Consider the following 16540-nt stretch of genomic DNA (forward strand, 5'->3'; position numbering starts at 1 on the left):
AGAACTCATTTCCATGGCAGCGGGGCCAAGCGATTTAGCGTTTTTATAGTACCAGGAAAGGAGAAGCAGCACTTCGCCTTTGCCGCGCAGGCATAAGGAGACGTGCGGCAGACGCCATAGTCGGCAGGATTCAAACCTGCGCGGGGAGTCCCCAACGGATTTCGAGTCCATCGCCTTAACCACTCGGCCACGACTACAGCGAGTTCGCCATCGCCGCATTCCTCCTTTAATCTAACACGGAGTGCGACGTGGCTGCGGAAACCTTTTCAAAGTCGCTCTCCGTTAAAAAAAAATAAATACCTTTGACAAAATACGTGCCGGCAGACAGACACGCCTCAGAGGGTTTAAGGCTGGCTTCACGTTCAAATGATAAAGTCTCCCCGTCCGGATGTCAAAATGCAGTTTTGGCAGACAAAAAAAACAGCAACAAACCACAAATGTGGATAAGGATTTTACAAGCTGCACCACACTGCACTTTCAAAAGCATTTACATTCCTGTTAGACACAGGAATTGCCTTTGATTTGCGTGCTTACAAACGCCATGGAAAACGAAACAAAACTAAAGCCCTCAGCTCTTGCACTTGATTATAATGCCATTACGTGTCGAAGCAGGAATTTACGTCATCCTACTACTGCAACACGGGGAATAGAGGGAAATTAGCACACGCTACGAATCGTCTCAATCACTCCCTAGAGTCGTAAGGCGCATTGAAGGGTGCACCCCCATCATTAATCGTTGTGCCTCTGTGAAAGGAAAGCTCTTGAGCAGTCTTTGAAACAGCTCGGATGAAACACTTGATTGCTTCCATGTGCATCTGGAGTCCATTTCTTATTTTCACTTCACGCCGCCCAAAGCATTTCTAAAACAGGAGATTCGCATTTGGGAATGCGCCCTGCCCTACAAATAAAACAGGTCTACGGGTCTGAAACCTGCTCCACGGAAAACAGCTCTGTTGCGCATTTGATCAAAGGGAGAGTCGCTGTTCTTACTTTTTGATGACATAACACCCAAAGGGGCTTCTTTGGAGCTGTATTCCTACCAGCATCCTAAAGTTTCTTGGCGGTATCCTTTACAGTCCTCTGTTCGGTCGACAAGGACAGAAGGGGGCAGCTTTCCTCACACATACAGTGCAATGTACTGTACTGTTCCCGTTCATTGAATTCGCAGTTCTGCATCAGACCTCTATCTCGTTACATTAGCTTGGATTTAAGCCACGAAGCAGGCTTCTACTGTATAAACGTCTAGAGGAATCACAAACTATTTGAGAGGCCATCATCCCAGGGGGAACTGACAAAGTCTATCCCTAAACACCTAGTGCAGTCTCTCGAGAGACTGTCAAAAATCGCTTTCTCCGTTTGCGTTGCAAGTAAGTGAAAACGCGGTATCAACCCAGAGCCACTTGGCAGCACGGGCATGTAAATACTGTTACTGTCACTGCTCGATACCGACGTTAGCCTACTATACCATGTTCAGCCACCGCTAGAAAATGTACGGCTCTAGTACCGGAGCAAAGAACAGGAGGGCCAACACCGAACGGGCACAAGTGTCAGACAAGGAGAGCGACAAGGATGGGACTCGACCCCATGTGTGCAGAGCACAATGGATTAGCAGTCCATCGCCTTAACCACTCGGCCACCTCGTCAACAAAACTGGGCTGTCCTGACATGGGTTGGCGCACTCCAGTTGATCTTTTTCTTTTTTTTCCCTCATACTCGAGGGTCATTTTCCTGTTCCACATGCGATTTCAACATTTTCCTTGGGAGATGTCAAGCCAGCAAGCCACTACTGTGGTTCAGTGGCCAGTGTGGAGTTCAGTGGCCCTGTTGTACACAGAAAGCACATTTAGCTCCTTGGACATGAAAAGTTCCAGATAAAAGCCATTTGTCATCCTTTCTCTTGGTGTCGATGTTGCTATTGTATGTAAAGGTGGCAACTTGCTCAGCGAGCAGGCGGAGCACACACCGAATGCAGATGTGTCTGAGTGGTGTGTCCAAGTGGCTGCAAAAAGACAGCACTCCCAGGGCGCTGTGGCTTAGTTGGTTAAAGTGCCTGTTTAGTAAACAAGAGATCCTGGGTCTGAATCCCAGTGGTGCCTTTTTTTGTTCTGTGTTCTCGAACAGAACTGGTCATTATGGACAACCGCATACGTCTAGACTTAATTAAATGCAAGTATTAATTTCCTGTCTTGAACGACTTGTTTTTCTTAAAATGGATGCAACTTGCAAAATATGAAATACAAACCTCGCTAATCAGCGCTCGCAGCTGGCAAAAAAAAAAGAAGTCAGCAATGTTTTTTTCTTTAACCTTAAGCCTGCTAATGGAGAAGAACCTAGTCGCCATATCACATACATCCATTTCAACGATAAGAAGGTAACAACTATCCTCACTCCAGTGTAAATCTCACGTTGAGGGCATATTTTTTTCCACTTTACCATGAGTCGGGCACAGCTGCACAGAGGCGAGAGCAGAGCAATGAGGTCACGGGGACAGGGGAGTCACACGCTGGCGGTTTGAACACGCGGAAGATCACTGAGCGCCATCATTCCACACTCCAGACTCTGAATCCTGCCATCCGCGTTAAGATCTCGGCGGAACCTGAGGCGCAGTTCTTTCTTAAAACGTAATCTGGTGAGCATTTCTAGAATCGTACTTGTATAGATGCAGCCTTTAATGTGTTGCTAGGTTAAAATTTATGACTTCTTGAACTTCAGTAGGCAACTGCCCTCTTGATTTCGGATTTAATTTCTTTATTACAGGGGCGCTTTTATGATGACAGAGTCATGTTCAGGTACTTTGCTTGATGGAGGAAGCTCATTTCGGACTCTGTGATCTGCTCACCTGGAAAGGTCTGCTGTACTACTACAAGAGAGAAGTAGAGTCTGGAGGAAGGGACAATATGATGAAGGGACAATATTATGATGCTTTGGAAGGTAATGTTTTTTTTTCTTTGAAATCGAAATGAATCAGAATATCAGTGCAAAAGACAAACTCTTGGTTTGGTTTAAAGAGATATGATTTTAAAACAGACAAAATGTAGAAAACAGGTGTTTCTCACTTTTGGAAAAGAATGGACCGGGGGTAATATTTTACTAGTTGCAGTGCTAAGCTCACTGGGTTACAGTCCTGCAATGTCACACCAGGGTCAGTGGTGCAATGGATAATGTGTCTGACTATGGACTAGGAGTTTGGAGGTTCGACTCCTGCCTGGCGCTGGTTGTTTTTAAACACATCAGCCTACTCCCTAAGTAGCCTGTGCTACTTACTGCATTGTAAGAGCGATTGTGAGCGGTTTTGTTTTCTCTCTTTGACCAGCCCAGCTGCGCCCCACCCGAAGGCAGGGAAGCACAAAAATTGTATGGAACTCATTCATGCTCCTCTCTATGGAAATCTTTAGTAAAAGGCAAAAGATTTGTACGAGATAAAGAGAAACCAGAGTGCGTGGCTGGACAGCTGCAGGAGCCCAGGCCGCCTTCAAGCCCTCTGCCCTGCCGGTCGTGGTTGGCAATGCACCTGGCCTTACAAACGAGCCAGTGGGGCCCGTTCAGCTCCGGGCTCATCGCCTGCGGCTCTCGGCTTACCTGGCAGGGGAGATACCTTGATCAGCCTGTAGTTGGTGTAGTTGGATTGTTTTCTTGTTTTCTGGAAGCAGTGTTTGTTTTGCAGTTTGAGATGGCAACCTTTGGATCCCGCAAGAATGCTGTACGTTTTGAGCTTTTGGATGACCTCTTCATGGATCGTATGCAGTTAGGCAGAAAAGTGTTACAGAAGGAACTTGGCTTTGAACCTCGGCACTTGGATTTCATCTTCGCTCTCCCAGGTCAGAAAGCATTTGAGGTTGTTTTTGCTACCTATTTTCTGTTTGAACAATGTGTGGATGTGTTTGAGGCAAAAAGAGGGAAAGTTCCTGCCCTTGAGAAGATCAACTTGCAGCCTCTGACACAGAGAGAGAGGAAAACGGTGCATGTTGTTATGTTCTCTGAAATGGCAAAGACGGAGGACATTCACACCTGGCTTAAGCAGTACTGCACAGTCCACCATGGAACTGAGGTTAGAGATGTTGACGGTATAAAAACAGGAGCAAGGAAATTCGAGGTTCGCTTGCTACCGGACAATGTAAATGGAGGCTTAAGGCACCTGCCCTCTACAATCCGGCTGGGCGCCTGCAATGGCTATGTTTTTTATGTGGGACAACCAAAGGTGTGTCGGCGCTGTGGTGCTGTGGGACACCTGGCATCGTCCTGCACTGTGAAATGCTGCAAGACCTGTGGCAAACAGGGATATTTAGCCTCTGACTGTTCAATGCTGCCAAAGTGCAATTTATGTGGCTCGGAAGGACACGTTTTTAAGAACTGCCCTCACGCCTACGCCAATAAACTCAAAATGAGAAAGGATGAGGCAGTGCTTGTTTCAGCCAAACCGGCCCGAAAAGCCAAAGCAAACAACAAGTCAAACAAAGAACCCTTGTTGAACAAAGAGTCTCAGCCTCCAGCCAGGATCAGTCCTGCTGTGGCTCCGGGGTCGGTGGAAGAGAAATCCACTACGCTCCCACAACCGCAGACTGCACCAGACAAGCACGAGGGTTTGAAAACCCCAGAGAACAGCGAGGACCCCTCCCCCACTCCTGCTCCTCAGAACGAGGGCCATTGTGGGGCCCCCACCGGTGGAGCGGGTCCAGCGACGATACCCAGGATTCAGCGGAGCTGCTTTTCTCAGACTCTGCAAGTGCTACAGATGCCCTCCTCTCCTCCATCCAGTCCGTCACGGAGGATCTGCAACAGCTGGTGGGTGAGGGGGAAGAGGAGACTGGTGCATCGGCTGCACCCCTTTCCCCTCAGTGCTCCCAGGAGCTGGACTTGAGGAAAAGGAAAAATGACTCTGTTTTCTCCCCGAGCGAGGAGGAAGGAGAGCATGGCGATGGGGACAGCTGGAACCCCTCCACCCCTCCTTCTACCCCCTTCCTTGAAATGGACTCCGTGAACGCTTTTACTGCTGCCACCCTGATGAAGGCTCATTCAGAGGATGGCTGGCAGGAAATTGGTAAGAAGAAAAAGAAAAAGAAGAAGGTAACAGGTGAGACCGAAGAGAAATGTGTTTTGTAAAGACTGGTTCCACTTTCTTATGTAATATGGCTCTAAACATAATTTCTCTTAACACCAGAGGTATCAATGACAGAGTTAAATGCCAGTGTGTCTTTGATTACCTCCAGCAGAGAGAGGGAGATGTGTTGATGTTGCAGGAGTGTGCTTTAGCCTATCAAGAGAGGTATAAAAGCTTTGAAGATAGGTGGGATAAAGGGCCTTCTGTTTGGTCAGGGGACAATAACAACAGAGCCTCTGGCGTGGCCATTCTTTTCAAAGGATGGGCTTTCAAATTGAAAAGTATTCAGAGGGTCATAGATGGCAGGTTGCTGTGTGTGGATGTGGAATGGGGGACCGTTAACCTGCGGCTTATCAATGTGTATTGTCCTACTGACGTGGGAGGAAGGGTGGAGCTACTCAAGGCACTCTCTCCCCTATTGTTAAGTAGCACTGACGTGATAGTGGGAGGGGATTTTAATTGTATCTTAGAGCACACAGACAGGCAGTCTAGCTCTCCGATAAAATTGGATTCCAGCTCACTGGCCCTGCAAAACTTAGTTCAAGACTTTAAACTCTCAGACACATATAGATGTATATATCCCACAACAGCAGGATATACATGGTCAGGGAGGAATAGCAGCTCCAGAATTGACTATTGCTTTGTCTCAGAGAGAGTGAAAGTTGTTGGGGTCACTCTTCAGCCTGTCTTCTTCTCAGATCATCAGGCTTTAGGGTGTAGAGTGGAACTCAAGGGCGGGACTGTCTTTGGCCCAGGCCTCTGGAAACTCAACACAAAGCTGCTAGAGAACGAGGGGGTAGTATCCCGCTACAAGGAGAAACTATCACAGTGGCTGTCCTTGCAGTGTCTGTACGGGTCAGTAGGAGAGTGGTGGGAGGAGGTGAAGATGAGGACAAAGGTCTTTTTCATGGCTGAGGGAAGGAAGGCTGCTGCCAGACGGAGAGGAGTGCTAACCAGGAAACAGAGGCAGCTGCAGCGTCTCTACACGATGCTGCACAGTGGCTTCGATGTGCTCGAGGATATCACCCTTTTAAAAAAGGACATCCGGAGCATAGCCGAAGAAAGTAGTCGAGGAGTGCTGTTAAGAAGCAGAGTGCAGTTCTTGGAAGAAAATGAGAAGTGTACTCGCCTCTTTTTCAGGAAAGTGGAAGGCTCCAAGTCTGTCATGGAAAGTGTAGTTGATGAGGAGGGACGAGAGAGAACAGAGCCGAGTGCTATCCTCTCCTGCACCAAGGCCTTCTACTCAAGACTGTACAGCTCTACAGAGGTAAAGGATGAAGAAATTCATTTTTTTACCTCAAAGCTAGAAAACGTTTTGAGTGAAGAAGATAGGGAAGTACTTGAGAGGGATTTGACAGTAGAAGAGCTGAGACAGGCTATGGAGAGCTTACAGAAGGGGAAAACTTCGGGTGCTGACGGGCTGCCTAAAGAATTTTATTGCACCTTTTGGGATCTGCTTCAGGATCCGCTACTGCTCCTATTCGAGGAAAGCTATAAGACAGAATTGCTGCCTGACTCCTTAAGAGAAGGCACTATCTCTCTCTTGTTTAAGAAAGGAGCAAAGAATGACATAAAGAACTGGAGACCCCTCAGCCTGTTAGGCGTGGACGCTAAGATCCTGCGCCTACAAAATGTAGTGGCCTCACTGGTAGGGAAAGAACAGACTTGTGGGATAGCAGGACGCCTGATGAGCGACAACCTGGCCTTGTTGAGGGATGTCTGTCTGTACTCAGAGGATCGCTCCCTCCCTCTGTGCATTTTAGGTGTAGACCTAGAAAAGGCCTTTGACCACCTAAACCGGCAGTACTTAACATCGGTACTTGAGCACATGAAGTTTGGCCCCATCATGAGAAAGTGGATTAACCTGCTGTACACAGGTAGCAACAGCAGAGTAATGGTTAATGGCAATAGATCACGCCCCTTTGAAGTCTGTTCAGGGGTGAGGCAGGGCTGCCCATTATCCCCCTTGTTATTCGTTTTGGCTATGGAGCCCTTAGCCTGTGCCTTGCGCCAGGATCAGGCCATTAATGGGATACCAGTGCCTGGAAGTGGGGGAGGAGAGGTAAAGACATCTCTATACATGGATGACGTCACCCTGCTCCTCTCTGACAATGCCTCAATTAGCAGAGCTCTGCAGTGCTGTGATCGTTTCTCTTTGGCTTCCTCCGCAAAAATTAACAAATCTAAGAGTGAGATTTTTTATCAGAACTGGAGGGAGCCAATAGAAGGACATGATCTCAGGCTGCAAGAGAAGAGAATTAAGGTCCTGGGGGTGTATTTTGGAGAAGAGATGGGAACAGTAAATTGGCAGAACAAATTGCCAATCTTAAACAAAAAACTGATGCAATGGAAGGACCGAGACCTCACCATGACAGGGAAGGTGCTGGTCATCAAAGCCGAGCTCTTGTCTGTCTTGAATTTTCTGGCTTCTACCTTCCCAATCCCACACCGTGTTGCGGCGGTGCTGAGGAGATTGATGTTTCAATTTCTATGGGGTGGGAAGCAGGAAAGACTCAGAAGGGAAATAATGTACAGGCCACTACCCTCAGGGGGGAAGTCTGTCCCAGATATTGCTACGAAGCTGCTGTGCATTTTCCTGGCCTCTGTGCTGAGAGGCTTTGCAACAGCACCTGCAGCGCGTACCTGGACTTATTTTTCCAGGCTCTGGGTAGGTAGGGAGGTGTTCAGAGTGTGGGGTGTCAGACCCAAGCTGGACGTCCCACTCTCTGACACATGCCCTGCAATTTATGGGACAGTTAAAAGTTTTCTAAGATCTCACCCAATTGGCCATATTCCCCTCCGAGATGTCAGGGTCCAAAAACTGGAAGATTTCGTTGCACCCCAGAATAATAGGCAGACCCCTGTGGGCATTTTAACATCAGCCCAAACAAGGAAGGTGTGGAAACACACATCCTCTAAGTTTCTGTGCAACATTCACAGAGATTTAGCCTGGAGTGTCGTCCACCAGTGCTTACCGGTACGAACTTTCTTGTACCGTAGGGGCCTCACCCCCAGCCCTCGTTGCGTTAGGGTGGGCTGCGGCGAGGAGGAGACTGTGACCCATCTCCTGTGGTCCTGTTTTTTTGCTAAGGCCTTCTGGGCACAGTTTGAAGATTGGTTGCAGGCTCTCTCGCCCCAATTTACCCTGACCGCTGCTTTCGTCATATACGGCATCTCTCCTGTCAAACTTCCTCCTGACGTGTTTGACAGGATCTGGGCCGTGGTGAACAGTGGGAAAGACGCCCTGTGGAGAGTGAGGAACATGGGGCTGTTCAAAGGCATCGAGGTCCCAGTCAAGGCAGCAGGTAGCCTGGCCCTGTTCATCACCCGAGAGAACTATTACCTCAGAGATCTGTGGAGAGAAGGGAGGGAGGAAGCAGAAAATCTGTGGGAAATAGAGAGCATAGGTCAATATCTCAAGAGACTGTGAAAAACATTATCATGTTTAAGTAAAGAATGTGATTTGCACCAGAAAAAAATAAATTGTTACTATGTAACTGTTACCGTGTCAAAATGTAATGAGATGTGATCATATATACTGTTTTAAGTATGTATATTAATGTAAAGCTTTCTGATTTGTGATGTCCTGTATTTTATTGTGAAAAGAAAATAAAGTTCTTAAAAATCGAAATCGGTTCACCCAGGGCGAGGCTCGGCCATTGCACTCCGGCTGTGCTGACCCCTGCGAATTCCCCAAATGAGGGAATCTCGACTGCATAATTTCTGGTAGTGGGGGACTGCGTTCGCGCTCTCCCCTGATGTGCTTGGTCCAAAATCAGATACGGGAGGGTTAGGACACCACGAGCTGCGTGGCTGCGGAAGGATCCCGGTTCGACAGGAGTGGACGCCGCTGCTGGTTCTCGCTGGCTTTTAGTTAGGGGTCCGGAGAAGCATCTCAAGCTAGTTCCACTACTCCTTCCGGACGTTCATTCCCTTTTCAAAGTCAGTCGTTTTGCTGTAGTCTGCGTTCTTTAGGCTGATTATCGAGGTTAGCCTTTATTTGGTCATGGGGGGCCTCGGTACTATATGCTGAGTCTAAAGACAGTTTCACACGTTTTCTGATTGCTCGGTTCTGTACCAGTGCAGACATGTCAAAACACTGAAAAACTTTTAGATATCCAGATATTTTTCTTTACTTGCTGCTGAAATTGCACATAAAACCAAACTGTTTCCTAAGTTTAAAAGGTAAGGATTGCAATTACCACCAATGTCTGGCTAAAACTATCCTTTTAATTTGCTTTTGACATGCAATAATTAAGAGAGTTTAGCATTTAGAAAGTGTATTATCACAATCTCCAAACTTGACCATCAATTTGTTATGTACTGTATATGGAATAGAAAAAACTGCAAAATTGGTAAAAATTCGTAATCGAGGAAACAACAAACCAACACATTTCCTACATTTCAAATGCATCCTAGAGCACAGTAAAGGCATTAGAAAAAATCCAGGTGTTGTCCAACACTAACCCTAACCCTAGTTCGGGCCCTTACGAACCACACCTCCACAACCTTGCCTACAAATACAGTGCCCAAAATGTAACCCAGATGACTCCAAATCAGCCAGAAACATTCAAAGTTGCACATTTAAAGTATTTTAATGTGTCACCTGTGAAAAACTTTCAGATATCCAGATCTTTTTCTTTACTTGCTGCTGAAATTGGAAATAAAACCAAACTGTTTCCTAGGTTTAAAAGGTAAGGATTGCAATTACCACCACCGTCTGGCTAAAACTATCCTTTTAATTTGCTTTTGACATGCAATTATTAAGAGAGTTTAGCATTTAGAAAGTGTATTATCACAATCTCCAAACTTGACCATCATTTTGATATGTACAGTATATGGAGTAGAAAAAACTGTAAAATTGGTAAAAATTCGTAATCGAGGAAACAACAAACCAACACTTTTCCTGCATTTCAAATGCATCTTAGAGCACAGTAAAGGCATTAGAAAAAATCCAGGTTGTTTTCCAACCCTAACCCTAACCCTAGTTTGGGCCCTTACAAACCACACCTCCACAACCTTGCCTACAAATACAGTGCCCAAAATGTAACCCAGATGACTCCAAATCAGCCAGAAACATTCAAAGTTGCACATTTAAAGTATTTTAATGTGTCACCTGTGAAAAACGTTCAGATATCCAGATCTTTTTCTTTACTTGCTGCTGAAATTGCACATAAAACCAAACTGTTTCCTAAGTTTAAAAGGTAAGGATTCCAATTACCACCAATGTCTGGCTAAAACTATCCTTTTAATTTGCTTTTGACATGCAATAATTAAGAGAGTTTAGCATTTAGAAAGTGTATTATCACAATCTCCAATCTTGACCATCATTTTGATATGTACAGTATATGGAGTAGAAAAAACTGCAAAATTGGTAAAAATTCGTAATCAAGGAAACAACAAACCAACACTTTTCCTGCATTTCAAATGCATCCTAGAGCACAGTAAAGGCATTTAAAAAAATCCAGGTGTTGTCCAACACTAACCCTAACCCTAGTTCGGGCCCTTATGAACCACACCTCCACAACCTTGCCTACAAATACAGTGCCCAAAATGTAACCCAGATGACTCCAAATCAACCAGAAACATTCAAAGTTGCACATTTAAAGTATTTTAATGTGTCACCTGTGAAAAACTTTCAGATATCCAGATCTTTTTCTTTACTTGCTGCTGAAATTGCAAATAAAACCAAACTGTTTCCTAGGTTAAAAAGGTAAGGATTGCAATTACCACCAATGTCTGGCTAAAACTATCCTTTTAATTTGCTTTTGACATGCAATAATTAAGAGAGTTTAGCATTTAGAAAGTGTATTATCACAATCTCCAATCTTGACCATCATTTTGATATGTACAGTATATGGAGTAGAAAAAACTGCAATATTGGTAAAAATTCGTAATCAAGGAAACAACAAACCAACACTTTTCCTGCATTTCAAATGCATCCTAGAGCACAGTAAAGGCATTTAAAAAAATCCAGGTTGTTTTCCAACCCTAACTCTAACCCTAGTTTGGGCCCTTACAAACCACACCTCCACAGCCACAGTGAAGGTGTGAGCCTGGCCGGCACCCGGATGGGAGATTCCCCCCCGGAAAAGCTCCGGTTGCTGCTGCTCCTGCAAGAGATATGACTGGGACCAGCAGGGAGCGCTCACCCTGCGGGCTGTGTGGCTCTCTTAAGCCCCAGCCTCCTGATGGCGACACTCTGCTGCACAAACAGGCGCCGTCCTTCGGGGGAGGCGTCAAACCGAGGTCCCGACCCTCCTTGGCCATTAGGAAACCCCAGGGCGTCTCTCAAAAAGAGACGCCGGGGGTGTCCCTCTGGTGTTAGTGCTCCCCTTTACCCATCAGTCGGGGTCTCCTCCTAATCCCTGTCTCACCTGTAACAATCAATGACGAGGCCCCCCTGTCCGTGAGATTTAGTACTCGCGCAAGAGACCGGGGGCAGAGCGCAAACGCGGTCCCCCGCCCCCCACAAATTGTGCGCTCCAGGTTCCCTCTCGGGGCCCTGCAACACAGCGGAAGGGCAGCGAGAAGGAGCCTCTTGCTCTGACGCCGCAAGGCCACAAGAGGGCGGCGTGTTGGACCGGTGCGCTTTACGTGCTGAAATAAACACGCGACAGCCCCGAAATGTTTCCAGAGTGCTGTGCACTGGAGGTTTTTGTCTGGTGAAGACTTGCCTGGTGCTCCTCCGTGCAGATTGTTTGTCCTCCTCCAGTGCGGGACGAGCCAACACAAGGGAGCGCATTCGCCAACATCCAGGCACGCAATGCGATTTGGAAAGCAGCTCCTTTCCAAAGAGTTGCACACGAACGATCCTTCAGTCCCGCTCAGGGGCACGGAGCCCCCGCCACACACAGCTTCAAGTAGCGAGTCAGGCGCCGGAGCTTTCGCTTACGGCCACACCACCCTGAACATGCCTGATCTCGTCTGATCTTGGAAGCTAAGCAGGGTTGGGCCTGGTTAGTACTTGGATGGGAGACTGCCTGGGAATACCAGGTGCTGTAAGCCTTTGCTCTCCTGACCAGCAGGGGTCGCCGTTGGTGCCGTAGGCTTTGGGAGGAAAACCTGCAGGATGGAAAGGTGATCTATAGCCTCATCTCTAAAGATGTTTTGTTGCTGTGGCATGTGTGTGACCCACATTCAAAGAAAAAAAACCCGTCTGTAAAACGAATATCGAAGCTGCCTCTAAATCTGCAAATGAAGATGAGTCGATAAACCACTCGTTTTTCGTATAACTAGACATATATTCATTTGTTCCCGATTTCATTCATTGAGCACGGATACAATAGAGGTACAGCCATTCACTGTTTGACATGTCTGCACTGGTACAGAACCGAGCAATCAGAAAACGGGTGAAACTGTCTTTAGACTCAGCATACAGTACCGAGGCCCCCCATGACCAAATAAAGGCTAACCTCGATAATCAGCCTAAAGAACGCAGACTACAGCAAAACGACTGACTTTGAAAAGGGAATGAACGTCCGGAAGGAGTAGTGGAACTAGCTTGAGATGCTTCTCCGGACCCCTAACTAAAAGCCAGCGAGAACCAGCAGCGGCGTCCACTCCTGTCGAACCGGGATCCTTCCGCAGCCACGCAGCTCGTGGTGTCCTAACCCTCCCGTATCTGATTTTGGACCAAGCACATCAGGGGAGAGCGCGAACGCAGTCCCCCACTACCAGAAATTATGCAGTCGAGATTCCCTCATTTGGGGAATTCGCAGGGGTCAGCACAGCCGGAGTGCAATGGCCGAGCCTCGCCCTGGGTGAACCGATTTCGATTTTTAAGAACTTTATTTTCTTTTCACAATAAAATACAGGACATCACAAATCAGAAAGCTTTACATTAATATACATACTTAAAACAGTATATATGATCACATCTCATTACATTTTGACACGGTAACAGTTACATAGTAACAATTTATTTTTTTCTGGTGCAAATCACATTCTTTACTTAAACATGATAATGTTTTTCACAGTCTCTTGAGATATTGACCTATGCTCTCTATTTCCCACAGATTTTCTGCTTCCTCCCTCCCTTCTCTCCACAGATCTCTGAGGTAATAGTTCTCTCGGGTGATGAACAGGGCCAGGCTACCTGCTGCCTTGACTGGGACCTCGATGCCTTTGAACAGCCCCATGTTCCTCACTCTCCACAGGGCGTCTTTCCCACTGTTCACCACGGCCCAGATCCTGTCAAACACGTCAGGAGGAAGTTTGACAGGAGAGATGCCGTATATGACGAAAGCAGCGGTCAGGGTAAATTGGGGCGAGAGAGCCTGCAACCAATCTTCAAACTGTGCCCAGAAGGCCTTAGCAAAAAAACAGGACCACAGGAGATGGGTCACAGTCTCCTCCTCGCCGCAGCCCACCCTAACGCAACGAGGGCTGGGGGTGAGGCCCCTACGGTACAAGAAAGTTCGTACCGGTAAGCACTGGTGGACGACACTCCAGGCTAAATCTCTGTGAATGTTGCACAGAAACTTAGAGGATGTGTGTTTCCACACCTTCCTTGTTTGGGCTGATGTTAAAATGCCCACAGGGGTCTGCCTATTATTCTGGGGTGCAACGAAATCTTCCAGTTTTTGGACCCTGACATCTCGGAGGGGAATATGGCCAATTGGGTGAGATCTTAGAAAACTTTTAACTGTCCCATAAATTGCAGGGCATGTGTCAGAGAGTGGGACGTCCAGCTTGGGTCTGACACCCCACACTCTGAACACCTCCCTACCTACCCAGAGCCTGGAAAAATAAGTCCAGGTACGCGCTGCAGGTGCTGTTGCAAAGCCTCTCAGCACAGAGGCCAGGAAAATGCACAGCAGCTTCGTAGCAATATCTGGGACAGACTTCCCCCCTGAGGGTAGTGGCCTGTACATTATTTCCCTTCTGAGTCTTTCCTGCTTCCCACCCCATAGAAATTGAAACATCAATCTCCTCAGCACCGCCGCAACACGGTGTGGGATTGGGAAGGTAGAAGCCAGAAAATTCAAGACAGACAAGAGCTCGGCTTTGATGACCAGCACCTTCCCTGTCATGGTGAGGTCTCGGTCCTTCCATTGCATCAGTTTTTTGTTTAAGATTGGCAATTTGTTCTGCCAATTTACTGTTCCCATCTCTTCTCCAAAATACACCCCCAGGACCTTAATTCTCTTCTCTTGCAGCCTGAGATCATGTCCTTCTATTGGCTCCCTCCAGTTCTGATAAAAAATCTCACTCTTAGATTTGTTAATTTTTGCGGAGGAAGCCAAAGAGAAACGATCACAGCACTGCAGAGCTCTGCTAATTGAGGCATTGTCAGAGAGGAGCAGGGTGACGTCATCCATGTATAGAGATGTCTTTACCTCTCCTCCCCCACTTCCAGGCACTGGTATCCCATTAATGGCCTGATCCTGGCGCAAGGCACAGGCTTAAGGGCTCCATAGCCAAAACGAATAACAAGGGGGATAATGGGCAGCCCTGCCTCACCCCTGAACAGACTTCAAAGGGGCGTGATCTATTGCCATTAACCATTACTCTGCTGTTGCTACCTGTGTACAGCAGGTTAATCCACTTTCTCATGATGGGGCCAAACTTCATGTGCTCAAGTACCAATGTTAAGTACTGCCGGTTTAGGCGGTCAAAGGCCTTTTCTAGGTCTACGCCTAAAATGCACAGAGGGAGGGAGCGATCCTCTGAGTACAGACAGACATCCCTCAACAAGGCCAGGTTGTCGCTCATCAGGCGTCCTGCTATCCCACAAGTCTGTTCTTTCCCTACCAGTGAGGCCACTACATTTTGTAGGCGCAGGATCTTAGTGTCCACGCCTAAGAGGCTGAGGGGTCTCCAGTTCTTTATGTCATTCTTTGCTCCTTTCTTAAACAAGAGAGAGATAGTGCCTTCTCTTAAGGAGTCAGGCAGCAATTCTGTCTTATAGCTTTCCTCGAATAGGAGCAGTAGCGGATCCTGAAGCAGATCCCAAAAGGTGCAATAAAATTCTTTAGGGAGCCCGTCAGCACCCGGAGTTTTCCCCTTCTGTAAGCTCTCCATAGCCTGTCTCAGCTCTTCTACTGTCAAATCCCTCTCAAGTACTTCCCTATCTTCTTCACTCAAAACGTTTTCTAGCTTTGAGGTAAAAAAATGAATTTCTTCATCCTTTAACTCTGTAGAGCTGTACAGTCTTGAGTAGAAGGCCTCGGTGCAGGAGAGGATAGCACTCGGCTCTGTTCTCTCTCGTCCCTCCTCATCAACTACACTTTCCATGACAGACTTGGAGCCTACCACTTTCCTGAAAAAGAGGCGAGTACACTTCTCATTTCCTTCCAAGAACTGCACTCTGCTTCTTAACAGCACTCCTCGACTACTTTCTTCGGCTATGCTCCGGATGTCCTTTTTTAAAAGGGTGATATCCTCGAGCACATCGAAGCCACTGTGCAGCATTGTGTAGAGACGCTGCAGCTGCCTCTGTTTCCTGGCTAGCACTCCTCTCCGTCTGGCAGCAGCCTTCCTTCTCTCAGCCATGAAAAAGGCCTTTGTCCTCATCTTCACCTCCTCCCACCACTCTCCTACTGACCCGTACAGACACTGCAAGGACAGCCACTGTGATAGTTTCTCCTTGTAGCGGGATACTACCCCCTCGTTCTCTAGCAGCTTTGTGTTGAGTTTCCAGAGGCCTGGGCCAAAGACAGTCCCGCCCTGGAGTTCCACTCTACACCCTAAAGCCTGATGATCTGAGAAGAAGACAGGCTGAAGAGTGACCCCAACAACTTTCACTCTCTCTGAGACAAAGCAATAGTCAATTCTGGAGCTGCTATTCCTCCCTGACCATGTATATCCTGCTGTTGCGGGATATATACATCTATATGTGTCTGAGAGTTTGAACTAAGTTTTGCAGGGCCAGTGAGCTGGAATCCAATTTTATCGGAGAGCTAGACTGCCTGTCTGTGTGCTCTAAGATACAATTAAAATCCCCTCCCACTATCACGTCTGTGCTACTTAACAATAGGGGAGAGAGTGCCTTGAGTAGCTCCACCCTTCCTCCCACGTCAGTAGGACAATACACATTGATTAGCCGCAGGTTAACGGTCCCCCATTCCACATCCACACACAGCAACCTGCCATCTATGACCCTCTGAATACTTTTCAATTTGAAAGCCCATCCTTTGAAAAGAATGGCCACGCCAGAGGCTCTGTTGTTATTGTCCCCTGACCAAACAGAAGGCCCTTTATCCCACCTATCTTCAAAGCTTTTATACCTCTCTTGATAGGCTAAAGCACACTCCTGCAACATCAACACATCTCCCTCTCTCTGCTGGAGGTAATCAAAGACACACTGGCATTTAACTCTGTCATTGATACCTCTGGTGTTAAGAGAAATTATGTTTAGAGCCATATTACATAAGAAAGTGGAACCAGTCTTTACAAAACACATTTCTCTTCGGTCTCACCTGTTACCTTCTTCTTTTT

General features: G+C 47.1%; 6 non-coding genes across 6 annotated transcripts; 2 read left to right on the forward strand and 4 right to left on the reverse strand.

Moving 5' to 3' along the window:
* Positions 1-115: 115 nt before the first annotated feature.
* trnas-cga (transfer RNA serine (anticodon CGA)) lies at positions 116-197 on the reverse strand. The gene has a single exon. It is a non-coding gene; the product is annotated as a tRNA-Ser (tRNA).
* A 1364-nt stretch (positions 198-1561) lies between these two features.
* trnas-gcu (transfer RNA serine (anticodon GCU)) lies at positions 1562-1643 on the reverse strand. The gene has a single exon. It is a non-coding gene; the product is annotated as a tRNA-Ser (tRNA).
* Positions 1644-3322: 1679 nt separating this feature from the next.
* Positions 3323-3439, reverse strand: LOC148642463 (U5 spliceosomal RNA). Its single transcript, XR_015929297.1, has one exon. It is a non-coding gene; the product is annotated as a U5 spliceosomal RNA (small nuclear RNA).
* A 5247-nt stretch (positions 3440-8686) lies between these two features.
* On the forward strand, positions 8687-8856 carry LOC148642464 (U1 spliceosomal RNA). The gene has a single exon (XR_015929143.1). It is a non-coding gene; the product is annotated as a U1 spliceosomal RNA (small nuclear RNA).
* Positions 8857-11987: 3131 nt separating this feature from the next.
* Positions 11988-12106, forward strand: LOC148642465 (5S ribosomal RNA). The gene has a single exon (XR_015929215.1). It is a non-coding gene; the product is annotated as a 5S ribosomal RNA (ribosomal RNA).
* Positions 12107-12743: 637 nt separating this feature from the next.
* On the reverse strand, positions 12744-12913 carry LOC148642466 (U1 spliceosomal RNA). The gene has a single exon (XR_015929144.1). It is a non-coding gene; the product is annotated as a U1 spliceosomal RNA (small nuclear RNA).
* Between the last annotated feature and the right edge of the window lie 3627 nt (positions 12914-16540).

This window comes from Lepisosteus platostomus, chromosome 22 (assembly GCF_059453375.1).
Source record: "Lepisosteus platostomus isolate fLepPlt1 chromosome 22, fLepPlt1.hap1, whole genome shotgun sequence".
NCBI classification, from domain to species: Eukaryota; Metazoa; Chordata; class Actinopteri; order Semionotiformes; family Lepisosteidae; genus Lepisosteus; species Lepisosteus platostomus.